Source organism: Procambarus clarkii, chromosome 32, assembly GCF_040958095.1.
Source record: "Procambarus clarkii isolate CNS0578487 chromosome 32, FALCON_Pclarkii_2.0, whole genome shotgun sequence".
Taxonomy (NCBI): Eukaryota; Metazoa; Arthropoda; class Malacostraca; order Decapoda; family Cambaridae; genus Procambarus; species Procambarus clarkii.
This window is the reverse complement of record NC_091181.1, coordinates 11,978,728-11,994,557: the sequence shown is the minus strand read 5'-3', so window position 1 is coordinate 11,994,557 and position 15,830 is coordinate 11,978,728.

The following is a 15,830-nucleotide window of genomic DNA, read 5'->3' as shown; positions in this document are numbered from 1 at the left end:
AGTCGCTTCTGCTATCATAACCTCATGCTTCTTGTCGGGAGAAGAATCAGGAGACTCTGCTAGAATACTGTCAATCTGTAGGGTAGAGGACAAATTAAACATAGTATTTAATTCTGGGTCTGTCTGTACCTGGACATTACCAACGCCTGCCGTTACCTCGGACCTTGCTGTTCCAGCTGACTCGTACGCGACCTTGGGATGATTGTTGCTCCAATCTGTCACCAAGTCGTCGGTATCGACTACTGCCAACGCACATGTGCCGCTGAAGTAAGGCGAGTCGAGATGTACCGGCACTAAGGGGGCGATGTACTGCGTCCTAGGAAACCCAACCAGGACAACCTTTTGTCTCCCATCCACACTCATTCCCTCGGGTAACGAGATTCTCACGATCAGGGACTGGGCTGCTCCACTATCTCTGAGCACTACAACTGCTCTACCAGTATGATCACTCGATACATACCCGCCTGAAGTGTGAGGGGCGAACAAACTTGGTTCTTCCTAAGTAGTCGTAGACTGGCTTCCTGCTGGTGATGTTACACAACTCATTAACATCACCTCCCTACGTGGGCCGCTACCTCTTCTGCCTCGGCACATAGCAGCTACATGCCCTTTCTGCCCACAAGTCCAGCACACCACATTCCTCCTCGGACTCCGGTGTTTCGGACTATTAGGACTAGTCCTTCGAGGGCTACTTGGGGGCGTCTTCTCAGCGTTTTGTGGGACGGGTCTCTCTTCTTCGTCATGACGAGGTTTGTCAAACCGGCGGGGGTAATTCCTTGGGACATACTTAGCAGAAGGCCTATGCGTTAGGATGTACTCTTCAGCCATGGTGGCTGCCGCACTTAAGGTCTCCACCTGCTGCTCTTCTAAGTATGTCTTCAGGTCTCCAGACAAACAATCCTTGAAGTCCTCTAACAGTATGAGCTGCTCGAGGTCTTCTTTGGTCTCCACCTTCCGAGAGGTACACCATTCTTGGAAAAGCCGCTCCTTGATGGTGGCGAATTCAGTGAAAGTGTGCTCTGAGGTCTTTTTCAGGTTCCTGAACTTCTGCCTGTAAGCCTCAAGTACCAATTGGTACGCCATGAGCACCACCTTCTTCACCTTGTCGTAATCGCCACAGTCGTCAAGGGACAACGTGGAGTAGGCGATTTGGGCCTTTCCAGTCAAGACTGACTGTATCATGATGGCCCAATTCTCCTTCGGCCACTCCAAAGAGGCTGCGACTTTCTCGAAGGCCGCGAAGAACTTCGAAACTTCCTTTTCGTTGAACTTCGGGACCATTTTGATGTTCTTCACTGGATCGAAAATACTTGTTTCCATTCTTTGCCTCCCACCACCTAACCGCAATACTTCTAGTTCATGTTGTCTCTCCTTTTCTTTTTCTTCCCTCGCTCGCTCTTCTCTTTCTCTTTCTCGTTCTTCTCTCTCTCTTTCTCGTTCTTCTCTCTCTCGTCTCTCTTCTCTTTCTCGCTCTTCCCTTTCTCGTTTCTCTTCTCTTTCTCGCTCTTCCCTTTCTCGTTTCTCTTCTCTTTCTCGCTCTTCTCTTTCTCTTTCTCGTTTCTCTTCTCTTTCTCTTTCTGCTTTCCTTTCTTCTAATTCTAAACGCCTCATCTCTAATTCTTTATCTTGTCTCTCTCTTTCCATTTCTAATTTATTCCATTCTATCTCACGATTAATTTACAAGGCACGCATTTTTACGGTAAGTAAACTTATATTTAGCTCACCTGCATCGCTGTCAATGTCACTGCCTTTATCTTCCTTTTCAGTGGAAGCTACTTCTTCACTTTCTTTTGTACCTTGTGCCTCACCTTCCTGTTTCTCTTCGGCCTTCAAATGCCGGTGAACCTTGGACAAGATCTCCACACGGGAATCACTGGCACGTATCTTGATCTCCAGTTAGGCACTCACTAGTACAAGTTCCTGTTTGCTCAGATATTTTAATCTGGCAAGACAGTCCTCCCTGTTCAGAAAAGCCTGAACATCGTCCAGATCGTCGATGGTCGATTTTTCTGCCATTGTCACAGATGGAACACTTAGCACTTAACACACCGCTTCACTTTAGCACTTAACGCACCGAGTACTGTTCTACGTCAATATTGCACTTTATCGCAACAAACACTGCACTTGCCAATATTGCACGTAATAACATCGGGCACCGCACTACACAATATTGCACTTAATCACGGCGAGCACTTCGCTCTACAATATTGCACTGAATCACCGAGCACCGCACTACACAATATTGCACTTAATCACGGCGAGCACTTCGCTCTACAATATTGCACTGAATCACTGAGCACCGCACTACACAATATTGCACTTAATCACAGCGAGCACCGCGCTGCACAATATTGCACTTAGTCACTCCGAGCACCGCACAGGACGTATAACGTCCTAATAGTCACACACAGGGGGAATTATTTACAGGGATTGCGCCACTTCACCACCCCTGTCAAACATACTTGACAAGGGGTCGGATCCCGCTGGGGATGCCAATTATATTATGGCCCTCTCGGGTCGCAACCGGGTTCTTACTCTGATGTTGTTAGAGGTAGGGTATCTGGCCCCAAGCTAGTAGTGGCTTTCAAGGGATGAGATCCGTAACGCAAGTAAATTAAAGGGGAAGGGAAATAAAGTCAAAAACTTAATAATATAATTAACACCGTCACCATAAATAATATAAAAGAAGATTACACGGGGGGGGGGGGTATAAACACTAGAATGTTCAACGTTGTCTTCTACTGAAGACTATGGACGTTCACGGTGCTCACGATGCTAAGCTCTTGGTGCTCTTGTGGCATCACTACGAATCCTTTGATCCTCTCGAGTCTACCCTGGCCACAGGCCAGCCAAATCACAGTTCCACTGGGGGCACCGTCGTGGAGGCCATCAACTACAAGTCCAGCCGGTAGCTGGCAGGTTCCAAACAGCAACACTGGTTAGGCCACTCCACGATCGATACTAAGGTTGCGAACCCTAGTCAGGAGCCTCGTGTGATCCCACAGACCACTCTCCTTGCCACAACACCCCAGTGGTCAAGCGTCTCCACCAGTCAGTCCCGGGAACGACAATCCCTCAACTGCCGCGTCACAGGCAGGTTAACACCACAGTGTTCATCCGCGGGGCGACTCACAGCTGCTACAGCAAACTCTTGGGGACAAGACGGCTGCCTTGGGTAGACTCCTCCAACTTCCATTACAGCAGTCCCAGGTCGACTCTGTAATCAGACATGTCATCAGTAATAGGGACACACTAAGACACCTTACTTACAGGCTTAGACACAAACGCCCGACGTATCCACTCCATAGATGGCGTTGCTGTCTAAGCTTCACCTCACCAGAGGTCAGCAGCGGCTGTGTTATGAGCTGATCAGGACGGGAAACTAGCCCTTGTGGCCAGTATATCTCGTCCTCACTAGGTGGCGGCGTCCATTTGGAGGGGGTTTCGGGAGCTGACCCACAGATGGCTCCGTGCTCATGCTCCGTGCTCACGCTGTGAGCCGCAAGGCTGTGAAGCAGCGGCTCATGCTGCACGAGCCTACATTAGCTCTCTTACTGAAGACCAGGCAGTAGTAAAATTAGATTTTAAAAACGCTTTCAACTCGGTCAAAAGGGAAGCAATCCTCACTGCAGTCCAGGAACATTGCCCAAGCATTCTCCCGTTTGTGTCAGCAGGCTACAGCAAAGACTCAACCCTCCTATTTGGCAAACATGAAGTCACCTCAGCAGAGGGAATTCAACAGGGTGACCCACTTGCACCGTTCCTCTTTTGCATAGCGGTTCGAGAAATTACAACCAGACTGTCCAGCGAGCTCAACATCTGGTTCCTGGATGATGGCACTCTGGCAGGCACACAAGATTCCCTACTAGAAGACCTACAGCTGGTGAAGACACGGGGGGGAGTCAATGGGTCTCGTTCTTAACCCCTCCAAGTGCGAAATTATTGCATCCAGTGAAGTAATCATTAGAGCAGTGAAATCAGTTCTACCAGAAGCCTCAGTCGTTAAACCTACCGACAGCACACTACTCGGAGCACCTCTGGGCCACAATGCTATTGCTGCGGTCCTTGACGAAAAGTTTAGAGACCTAAAGAGGATGGAAGAGAGAATTGGGGACTTGGACTCCCACGATGCCCTCTACCTTCTCACAAAGTGCCTTACCTTGCCCAGGCTAACATACTTCTTAAGGTGTGCACCAACTTTTGGCAACCCACTTCTAAATCAATATGATGAGCTCCTCAGGTCAATATTCGGGAAGGCGCTCAACCTAGATTTAGATGACAGTCAGTGGGACCAAGCAACACTACCAGTGAGATTTGGAGGGATAGGCATACGAAAGGCAACTGAGGTAGCACTTCCAACATTCTTATCCTCATGTACAGCAGCCAACGAATTGGTAGGGCAGATCCTACCAGAGCGTATGAGAGAGACAGCGGGAACTCATGATCAAACGTTCATCGAAGCAGCCAGACAATGGGACACCATTGCACACCCTCAACCCCGACCACAAGTCCCAAAAGACCACAAGCAGGCCCACTGGGATAGCCCCATAATGGAAAAGACTGTCACAGCAATGATTGACAACGCTGATGATGAAAACAAAGCCCGCCTCCTAGCGGTAACAGCACCCCACGCCGGGGATTTCTTATTTGCTGTGCCCAATGCAGCCCTGGGAACTCGCCTCAGTCATGACGCTCTCCGCATTGGAGTTGCCCTTCGCCTTGCCGCCCCCATCCTCACCGAACATAGGTGCATCTGCGGAACTGCAATGGCAGACCAATATGGTCGTCATGGTCTGGTGTGTCGTAAATCACAGGGTAAAATTGCAAGACATGAAGAAGTCCACGACATCATCAAGAGGAGCCTCGCCACAGCCCGCTGCCCGGCACAAAGAGAACCACACTTATCCAGACCTAACGACCCTCAGAAGCGCCCTGATGGGGTCACCTTGCTACCTTGGAAGGATGGTAAGCAGGTGGTATGGGACTACACGTGCGCTGCCACACTGGCCAGTACCTACCTCCACTACAGCACACTTGAAAGCGGTGGTGCTGCTTCTTTCAGGGAATCGCAGAAAATTATTAAATACAGAGGTCTAGCACACTGCTACATCTTTGTTCCGATCGGCTCGGAGACCTTCGGTTCGTGGGGAAAATGTGCATTGATGTTCCTGAAGGAATTGGGGGACAAATTGATCAGCGCTACAAAAGACCAGAGAGCAAAAAGTTTCTTGTTCCAGCGCCTCAGTGTTGCGATTCAGAGGGGAAATGCCTGTTGCGTCTTGGGCACTAGTCCAACTTCAGAGGAATTCGAAGAAGTGTTTGACTTGCAACAATGATCGAACCCGTCTGTGACATTCATCAATGTTCCCCATTGTTGTGTTTTTCAAGAGATCCATAACCTTTAAGCACCTTTTTGCATTATTATTTTTGTATCAACCCATGTATATCTTGTAACCATCAAATGCATAATAAAGCACAAAAAATAAAAAAGGAAGGGGGTGGTAGGAGAAAAGCACACAGAAACTGTATTGGAGGGGATCTAAACATTCCCTCTAATGCGTTATGCGTGGTTTCCTCCGAGGCTATGGGTCCCCCTTCTTCCAGCTAGAGGTGGTACTCCCTATATATATATATATATATATATATATATATATATATATATATATATATATATATATATATATATATATATATATATATATATATATATATATATATATATATATATATATATATATATATATATATATATATATATATATATATACACATAAAGGGGACCACCTCTGACTGGAAGAAAGGGGACCAATAGCCTTGGAGAAGATCACATACAATGCATTAGAGGGTTCCCCTCCATTCAGTCTTCATGTTCTTTTGTCTTAACCCCCCCCCCCCTCCATCTTCTCTTTTGCTCTATTATATTTTTTATATTTTTATTTTTTTTATTTAATAGTTTTAAGTTATATATTAGTGAATGCAATATACAGTTGAAGGTTGTGGCTATCTTGGAGCTCCTAGAGCTCAGGAAGCTCCTCTGCTTCCTGAGATGATCAGAGGACACAGCAGGCGTTTTTCCTCTGGATCACCACACTGAGACGTTGAAACAGGAAGCTAGCAGCCCTTGGGTCTCTGGTAGTTTCTGGTAGTGGAAACAAATCAATGGGAAAAGACAGAACACGAGACAGAAAAGACAAAAGACAGAAACAATGGGTATATACAGAGTATATAACCATGGCTATACATTTCATCTACTTGCTTCTGTGCTGGTTCGGGGTCTTGAAGTGGGAAGAATGAAATTATCTGTTAATTGGCAGTTGATTGCTGGTTTGATTGATTGTTTTGACATTTTTATGAGTAGGGCCTCGCCGATTTCGAGTCTCCTGCTATCGCATTATCTATCGATAATTTCTAAGTTCCTTGTTAAGATGTCTCTGGTTCCTCTCTCCTTTCATTGTTTCCTGACGATGTAAAAAATATGAGGAAGATAAAGACAGAGGAAGATAGTATGAAGCTACAAGATGACCTAGACAAACTGAATGAATGGTGCAACAAATGGCTACTGAAGTTCAACCCGAGTAAATGTACGTTAATGAAACTAGGCGGTGGAAACATGAAGCCGGACACAAAATACAGAGTAGGAGTTCAAGTACTTCATGAAACGAACAGAGAGAAAGATATAGGAGTTGATATCACACCAAACCTGAAGTCTCCTGAAGCCAACATATAAAGAATTACATCTGCGGCATACGCGAGGCTGGCTAACATCAGAACAGTCTTTACACAAGAACCTGTGTAAAGAATCATTCAGACCCTTGTATACCACATATGTAAGACCAATCCTGGAGTATGCGGCCCCAGCATGACGCCCGTATTTCGTCAAACACAAGACGAAGCTTGAAAAAGTTCAGAGGTATGCCACTAGGCTAGTCCCAGAACTAAGAGACATGAGTTACGAGGAAAGGCTTCATGAATTGCACCTCACGTCATTGGACAACAGAAGAGCAAGGAGAGACATGATCACTACCAACAAAATACTCATAGGAATTGACAGGGTATATAAGGATAAACTTTTTAACAAGGGTGGTGTGTGAACAAGGTGGCACAGATGGAGACTGAGTACCAAAATGAGCCATAGAACATTAGAAAGAACTTTTTCAGTGTCAGAGTAGTAAACAGATGGAATGCATTAGGCAGTGGTGTGGTGGAGGTTGACTCCATACACAGTTTCAAATATAGATATGAAAGAGCCCAGTTGGCTCAGGAATCTGTACATCAGTTGATTGACGGTTGAGAGGCGGGACCAAAGAGCCAGAGCTCATCTCCCGCAAGCACAACTATGTAAGTAAAACTAGGTAAGTACACTCACACACACACACACACACAGGAAGCAGCCCGTAAAAGGTATCTAACTACCATGCACCTATTTAGTGCTAGGTAACAGGGGCATCAGGGTGAACGAAGCTTTGCCTATTTGTTTCCGCAATCGCCGGGGATCGATCCTCGGTTCACAGGGCTACGTATCCAGCGTGCTGTCCACTTAGCCACCAGGCGCCCCTGGTGGCTGTGTGTGTGTGTGGTAGGCACTTATGGACAGAGGATCTCTGGAGTTATGGGTGATTAAAGTTGTTGAGAGTGAAGAAAGTCTAAGTTTCATACGAACCTCCAATAAGAAAGCGAGCTGTGGTAACACTTGCAGGGTTGCAAGTTGTGTGGCAGTTAATATTATGTGCAATTGCCACAACACTTATAATACATATTCATACATATTCATATAATCTTTGAGACAACAGGCAAAAACATTTACGGATTCTGCAGGAAAATATTCGAAATATGTTTAAAAAGGAGAACAATCATGGACGTTCTTTCAAGACCTCACTCCCTGCTGAGAGCATCCTGCGTCTTCCCAAGGTTCGCTTCACCAGTAAGAACTGCCGTGTTGGGACAGCTGGCAAAGTTTGTGTGTGTGTAATATCCAGTTGTCAGAATGGTTCGTGGCCCGCGTGTGGTGCAGCCTGTGACGTGATCTGTGCCACGGGAAACCGAACGGGATGAAGAAAGAGGAAGAGAAAAAAGAATGAGTAAACACGAGGAAACAGACACATAGGAAACGTTTCTACGGGAAAGTGTCGACATAAACTCCCATGGAGCTTCACAAGATCAACGCACACATACACATACACGACTATGACAAATAACAAGACCATAAAAAGGACAGGCGTTAGAAGGACGTAATGTAACCGCACACTTCCAGTGTTGTATCCGTAACTTATATTGTTATTGTAGAGAGGAGGAGCGGGATGCGTGCGGCGCCGACACTTGGTGAATGGTAACGACCCGCAGTGACCCAGGATACAGATGTTACTACGGAACCCTGCACCCATAACCCTACTTTACCAGGCAACACTAATGCTTCCCGTCAGGAGCTTGGCATTGCTTTCTTGTTAAGTGATTTCGCGTTCTGGTACCAATGTCGGTCGTCAGGCAATCGACAGGAGGATGAATCAGGGGATATCTTGTGGTATGAGACGAAGGGAAGGGGGTAAATGGAAATAGATATCAGGAAAGAGATTACGAATGAGAAACTGTGGTAAAGAGGAAGAGCAGAGAGAAGGGAGTATGAGACACAGATAAAGAGAGAGGAAGAAAGGGCAGAAAAAGATGTGGAGAGTGATTAGAGACAGAGGAAGGGAGAGAGTGTCATGGTACAAGCACATGTTCGAAATACGTGGTCACTGGTAAAATTAAGTGGCCGCCCTGTAGCCTGGTGCTAGCAGTCGTTCTCTGCATGTAGTAAGTGTGGCATTACTCCTCTTAATTCCTATTTGGTAAATCAAATGCTTTACTTTCAGTGGTTGTAATCATTTCCTCTCCTGGGGCGTTTCATCCCAATGAATGAGCTGGGGTGGGTTATCTTGAGATCTTGACATGATTTCGGGGCTTAGCGTCCCTGCGGCCTGGTCCTCGACCAGGCCTTCTTTTTGTTACACACCCTCAAGAAGCAGCCCGTAACAGCTGTCTAACTCCCAGGTACCTATTTACTGCTAGGTGAAAAGGGGTATCCTTTCCTGCCATTGCATTCATCATAATCATCTTCGCTGCCATTGCATTCATCATAATCATCTTCGCTGCCATTGCATTCATCATAATCATTTACACTTGCATTCCATTCATCATAATCGAGCACAGACGTCTGCTGCCACATGCGGGCATTTTCCTCATTTGGTTTGCGAGCGAACAATTTATGTTTAAGGCTAAGAGTTCTATTTATAAGTTATACTGTATATGAACGTCAACTGAAGCCGCATGTGTTAACGCTTGCTGCGACTCAGGCGACTCATTCGTGTGGTAAATGACTGTCAGAAGTAATAACAGTTAATAACAGAAGCAATAACTGGAAATTGTAATTATGAACGTTATACAAATATATAGCAAAGGAGAAAGTGTGTGTGTGTGTGTAGTTAAAGAATGAGAGCTACGCTCGTGGTGTCCCGTCTTCCCAGTGTGTGTGTGTACTCACCTAGTTGTACTCATCTAGTTGTGCTTTCAGGGGTTGAGCTCTGGCTCTTTGGTCCCGCCTCTCAACTGTCAATCAACTGGTGTACAGGTTCATAAGCCTACTGGGCTCTATCATATCTACACCTGAAACTGTTTATGAAGTCAGCCTCCACCACATCACTTCCTAATGAATTCCATTTGTCAACCACTCTGACATCAAAAAAGTTCTAATATCTCTGTGGCTCATTTGGGCACTAAATTTCCACCTGTGTCCACTTATGCGTGTACCCCTTGTGTTAAATATCCTGTCTTTATCTACCCTATCAAATCCTTTGAGATTCTTGTATGTGGTGATCATGTCCCCCATAACTCTTCTCTCTTCCAGCGACGTGAGGTTTAATTCCCATAGTCTCTCCTCGTAGCTTATACCCCTCAGTTCGGGTTCTAGTCTGGTGGACTGGTGGACAGAACTTTTTCCTGTTTAGTTTTATGCTTGAGTAGATATGAACTCCATGCTGGAGCTACATACTCCAGTATTGGTCTGACATATGTGGTATACAAAGTTCTGAATGATTCCTTACACAAGTTTCTAAAGGCCGTTCTTATGTTAGCGAACCTGGCATATGCCACTGATGTTATTATCTTGATATGAGCTTCAAGGGACAGGTCTGGCGTGATTTCAATCCCTATGTCTTTCTCTATGACTCTTGAAGAAATTCATCTCCCAAATGATACCTTGTATCTGGCCTCCTACTCCCTACACTTATCTTCATAACATTACATTTGCTTGGGTTAATCTCTAACAACCACTTGTTCAACTATTCCTTCTGTTTGTTCAGGTCTTCTTGAAGCCTCAAGCAGTCCTCCTCTGTCTTAATCCTTCTCATAATTTTGGCGCCGTCAGCAAACATTGAGAGGAATGAGACTATACCCTCAGGAAGCTCATTTGCGTATATCAGAAACAGGATAGGACTCAGTACAGAGCTTTTGGGGACTCCACTGGTGACTTCACGAGATCTGAGGTCTTTCCTCTTTCTGTAACTCTCTGCTTCCTATTGCTTAGGTACTCCTCTTATTCACCGGATCACCTTACCAGTTATATCTGCCTGTTTCTCCAGCATATGTACCAGCCTCTTATGGGGAACTGTGTCAAAGGCTTTTGGGCAGTACAAGAATATGCACTCCCTCCATCCTTCTGTTTCTTGCTTAATCTTTGACACCTGATCGTAGAATTCTATTAAGCCTGTGAGGCAAGATTTACCCTCCCTGAACCCATGTTGGTGGTTCCTTCCTCAAGTTCCTTCTCTCCAGATGTGTTATCAGGTTTTTACTCACAATCTTCTCCATCACCTTGCATGGTAAACAAGTTAAAGACACTGGCCTGTAGTTCAGTGCCTCTTGTCTGTCACCCTTTTTGTATATTGGTACTACATTAGCCGCCTTCCATATTTCTGGTAGGTCTCAAATCTCCAGTGACTTACTATACACTATGGAGAGTGGCAAGCAAGGCTGTACTTACTTAATTGTACTTACCTAGTTGTGCTTGCGGGGGTTGAGCTCTGGCTCTTTGGTCCCGCATCTCAACGGTCAAAGGTTGTGTGTGTGTGAGTGTGTACTCACCTAGTTGTGCTTGCGGGGGTTGAGCTCTGGCTCTTTGGTGTGTATGTGTGTGTGTGTGTGTGTGTGTGTGTGTGTGTGTGTGTGTGTGTGTGTGTGTGTGTGTGTGTGTGTGTGTGTGTGTGTGTGTGTGTGTGAGTTTATACATCCTGACTTGAGAGGATTGATTGGGCGCATACTCCCGAACCTGTATGCGCCTGTTTACCCAGCTGTAATTGATGACCTTAAAAAATAACTGATTGCAGGGTTGAGTTTGAGTGTAGAATTTGACTGGATACTGCACTCTGTATTACTCGCAAAGCTTCAACATTAGGTATTTTAGTCTCCTTTTTGCCGCTAAAATGGGTCTATCTTTAAGACGGAATATAAGAGATAGTCAATGGAGCAGGATCTGAATACCTAATAGATAACATATTTCCACATGAGGGTGTTATTGGTCCTTTTTTGTGGAATGTCTATTTCATAGATCTACTACACCCCATCTCCCGAAGCTGGAGCCCAAGCTGATCACTGTAATCTTTACATGTGGAAAAGGGAAATGCCAACTGCTCCGATGGCCATTAATTACGGCTTACGGCAATATCTAACTAGAGCATACGAGGGCAGGTATGATCTTAGAAGGGAACACAGGCGATGATGATGGCAAGTCAGTGTAATAATATTGTAACTCAGAGAGGTATAGAAACGAGTGGCAAAAACCAAGTATCCAGTTAATAAGGTGACATCCTGACACTGAGGTTTGACTCTTCAATGACCATGAAGAGCATTTGTTCTTCACGGAAAGAAAGAAAGAAATAATTTTGCAGCCCTTTCCCCATCTAAGATCATTTTGACAGCATGGGTGGAAAAGTTTTACATGGAGTAAAAGTTTGGTTCCATCTTGAGTATGCATCACTCTCCAGGATCGCCTGCCCCAAATCATTTATCAAAATTTTCGAAAAAGTGAAGAGCTTTGCGGGAATGTTCATTTTTTGTTTTTGTCTTGAGCCATTCAGGTGTGACCGGTCAATACAGCAGAGATATTCTTGCACTTACTGTTGTACACATGGACAATACTCTCAAGAGTCCTCGCCAGGCGCGACTACGAGGACATGCCGAGATTAGCCACAACACAACGCATTCTAGCATCAACAATTTCATGGTGGCTGTTCCATTCTCTTGAACCTTTCCGTTCTCCATCAGCGTTGATTCATTCCTAAATTGAGAATTGGCGCAAATGGTTACACTTGGTGCAAATGGTTACACTTGGCGCAAATGGTTACACTTGGCGCAAATGGTTACACTTGGCGCAAATGGTTACACTTGGTGCAAATGGTTACACTTGGCGCAAATGGTTACACTTGGCGCCAATGGTTACACTTGGTGCAAATGGTTACACTTGGCGCAAATGGTTACACTTGGCGCAAATGGTTACACTTGGTGCAAATGGTTACACTTGGCGCAAATGGTTACACTTGGCGCAAATGGTTACACTTGGTGCAAATGGTTACACTTGGCGCAAATGGTTACACTTGGCGCAAATGGTTACACTTGGCGCAAATGGTTACACTTGTTGCAAATGGTTACACTTGGCGCAAATGGTTACACTTGGCGCAAATGGTTACACTTGGCGCAAATGGTTACACTTGGCGCAAATGGTTACACTTGGCGCAAATGGTTACACTTGGCGCAAATGGTTACACTTGGCGCAAATGGTTACACTTGGCGCAAATGGTTACACTTGGCGCAAATGGTTACACTTGGCGCAAATGGTTACACTTGGCGCAAATGGTTACGTCTTCGACTCACAATCGAGGATTGCGGTTATATCCTCGTCCAGGATGGAATCAATTGGCAACGTTCCCTTTCGTATAATGTCCCTGTTAACCTTTGGGGCTAGACAAATGTTGTTGCTATATCCATTGAAGGTTAACAGCTTACAAACTAGTTAGGTACACACACACACACACATGTAATGTACAGGTTCCTAAGCCTATTGGGCTCTATAATATCTACACTTGAAACTGTGTATGGAGTCAGCCTCCACCACATTACTTCCTAATGCATTCCATTTGTCAACCACTATGACACTAATAAAGTTCTTTCTAATATCTCTGTGGCTCATTTGGGCACTCAGTTTCCACCTGTGTCTGCATTTTCTTGGATTGTCGGAAAGCCTTTGACACAGTATCGCATAAGAGGCTGGTACATAAGCTGGAGAGACAGGCAGGTGTAGCTGGTAAGGTGCTCCAGTGGATAAGGGAGTACCTAAGCAATAGGAAGCAGAGAGATACGGTGAGGGGTGAGACCTCCGATTGGCGTGAAGTCACCAGTGGAGTCCCACAGGGCTCTGTACTCGGTCCTATCTTGTTTCTGATATATGTAAATGATCTCCCGGAGGGTATAGATTCATTTCTCTCAATGTTTGCGGAAGATGCCAAAATTATGAGAAGGATTAAGACAGAAGAGGACTGTTTGAGGCTTCAAGAAGATCTAGACAAACTACAGGAATGGTCGAATAAGTGGTTGTTAGAGTTTAACCCAACCAAATGTAATATAATGAAGATAGATGCAGGGAGCAGGCGGCCAAATACGAGGTATTATCTGGGAGAGGAAATTCTTCAGGAGTCAGAGAAAGAAAAAGACTTGGGAGTTGATTTCACGCCAGACCTGTCTCCTGCAGCACATATCAAGAGGATAACATCAGCGGCATATGCCAGGCTGGCCAACATACGAACGGCATTCAGAAATTTTTGTAAAGAATCATTCAGAACTTTGTATACCACATATGTCAGGCCAATCCTGGAGTATGCAGCCCCAGCATGGAGTCCATATCTAGTCAAGGATAAGACTAAACTGGTAAAGATTCAAAGATTTGCTACCGGACTAGTACCCAAACTGAGGTGTATGAGCTACGAGGAGAGACTACGGGAATTAATCTTCACGTCACTGGGAGACAGAAGAGTTAGAGGGGACACGATCACCACATACAAGATTTTCAGAGGAATTGATAGGGTAGATAAAGACAGACTATTTAACACAAGGGGAACACGCATAAGGGGACACAGGTGGAAACTGAGTGCCCAAATTTACCATAGAGACGTTAGAAAGAATTTTTTCAGTGTCAGAGTAGTAGACAAATGGAATGCATTAGAAAGTGATGTGGTGGAGGCTGACTCCATACACATCTTTAAGTGTAGATTTGATAGAGCCCAGTAGGCTCAGGAACCTGTACATTAGTTGAATGACCGTTGAGAGGCGGGACCAAAGAGCCAGAGCTCAACCCCCGTTCTCGCACCTACTTATAGTCTATATTTGGCATATCAATAAGTGCATATGTGACATACTAATTTAATGTGAATATTTGAGTTTACGGTGAAATGCTGAATAGAAAACACCGACCTAACCTAACCTTCTTAGTATGTTAAGATATTACAATTAGTACTGAACCTATCCCTATATTGATATTACAGTTTTATAAAAATAATAAAACAAAACTAAAATATTTCAATAAATTGTAAAGTAACTCAGGGTATTGTCAAATTTTGTATAAAATCTCTATTGTTTAATAAAACTGAGAGGAAGAGTTAGTGGCTTGAAAAAAAATATGGCTTGGAATATGTCACATATGTACTTATTTATAAGCCAAATAGTGACTCTAAGCAATAAGTCCTATATGTGCTGTCTTGTGCGAGAGCGGGTTGCCTAACCACACACTGAGACCTTGACAAAGCACTCAGGAGAGAGCAAAAAACTTTATATAAATTTCTTACATAAATTTCACAAAAACACAAGTGTGGTTTTTAATCCTACAATAGACAGTAATATAACATTATATATCTATTAATATATATAAATAAGACAAATGAAAATATATTTTAACAAATACAATATTATAAGTTTGTAATAAACGGATTCTTCAAACTACGCGGAAGACTGATAAGGCCCTTAAGATTCGATATAAAGTTCTCTAAGAGTAAATGCCACATTGTTGTTGTCGATTTATATAGATGTGTTTACGTCAAGATCTGAATGGTTTCTCAGTTCTCTGTTATTGAAGCAGAGCAGAGACCAATATTCCGGTGATCACTCGTATTGACAAGAACCTTCCAAGACGCTTGTGTGTGTACTCACGTAATTGTACTCACCTATTTGTGCTTGCGGGGGTTGAGCTCTGGCTTTTGGTCCCGCCTCTCAACTGTCAATCAACTGGTGTACAGGTTCATGAGCCTACTGGGCTCTATCATATCTTTACTTGAAACTGTTTATGGAGTCAGCCTCCACCACATCACTGCCTAATGCATTCCATTCGTCAAATACTCTGACACTAAACAAATTCTTTCTAATATCTCTGTGTCTCATTTGGGCACTCAATTTCCACCTGTGTCCCTTAGTGTGTGTGCCCCTTGTGTTAAATGGCCTGTCTTTATCTACCCTGTCAATTCCTTTGAGAATCTTGTATGTTTTGATCATGTCCTCCCCTAATACTTCTGTCTTCCAGCGCGTCGGAAATCCGACACACATTATAACATAAGTTACCCCAATAATGGAAAAGAGAACGGGTATTCCGTAACGTCAACAACAGGACATATTTATATTAACTCTAATTTCCTTTAAACAACAGTCTAGTGTTTATACTTAATAAAAAAGTGTTCACTAGGACTGAATATAATTTCCAACACCAGGAATATAGCTTAACTCTCTTTTCCTTAAACATAAATAGAACCACCAAGCATTTG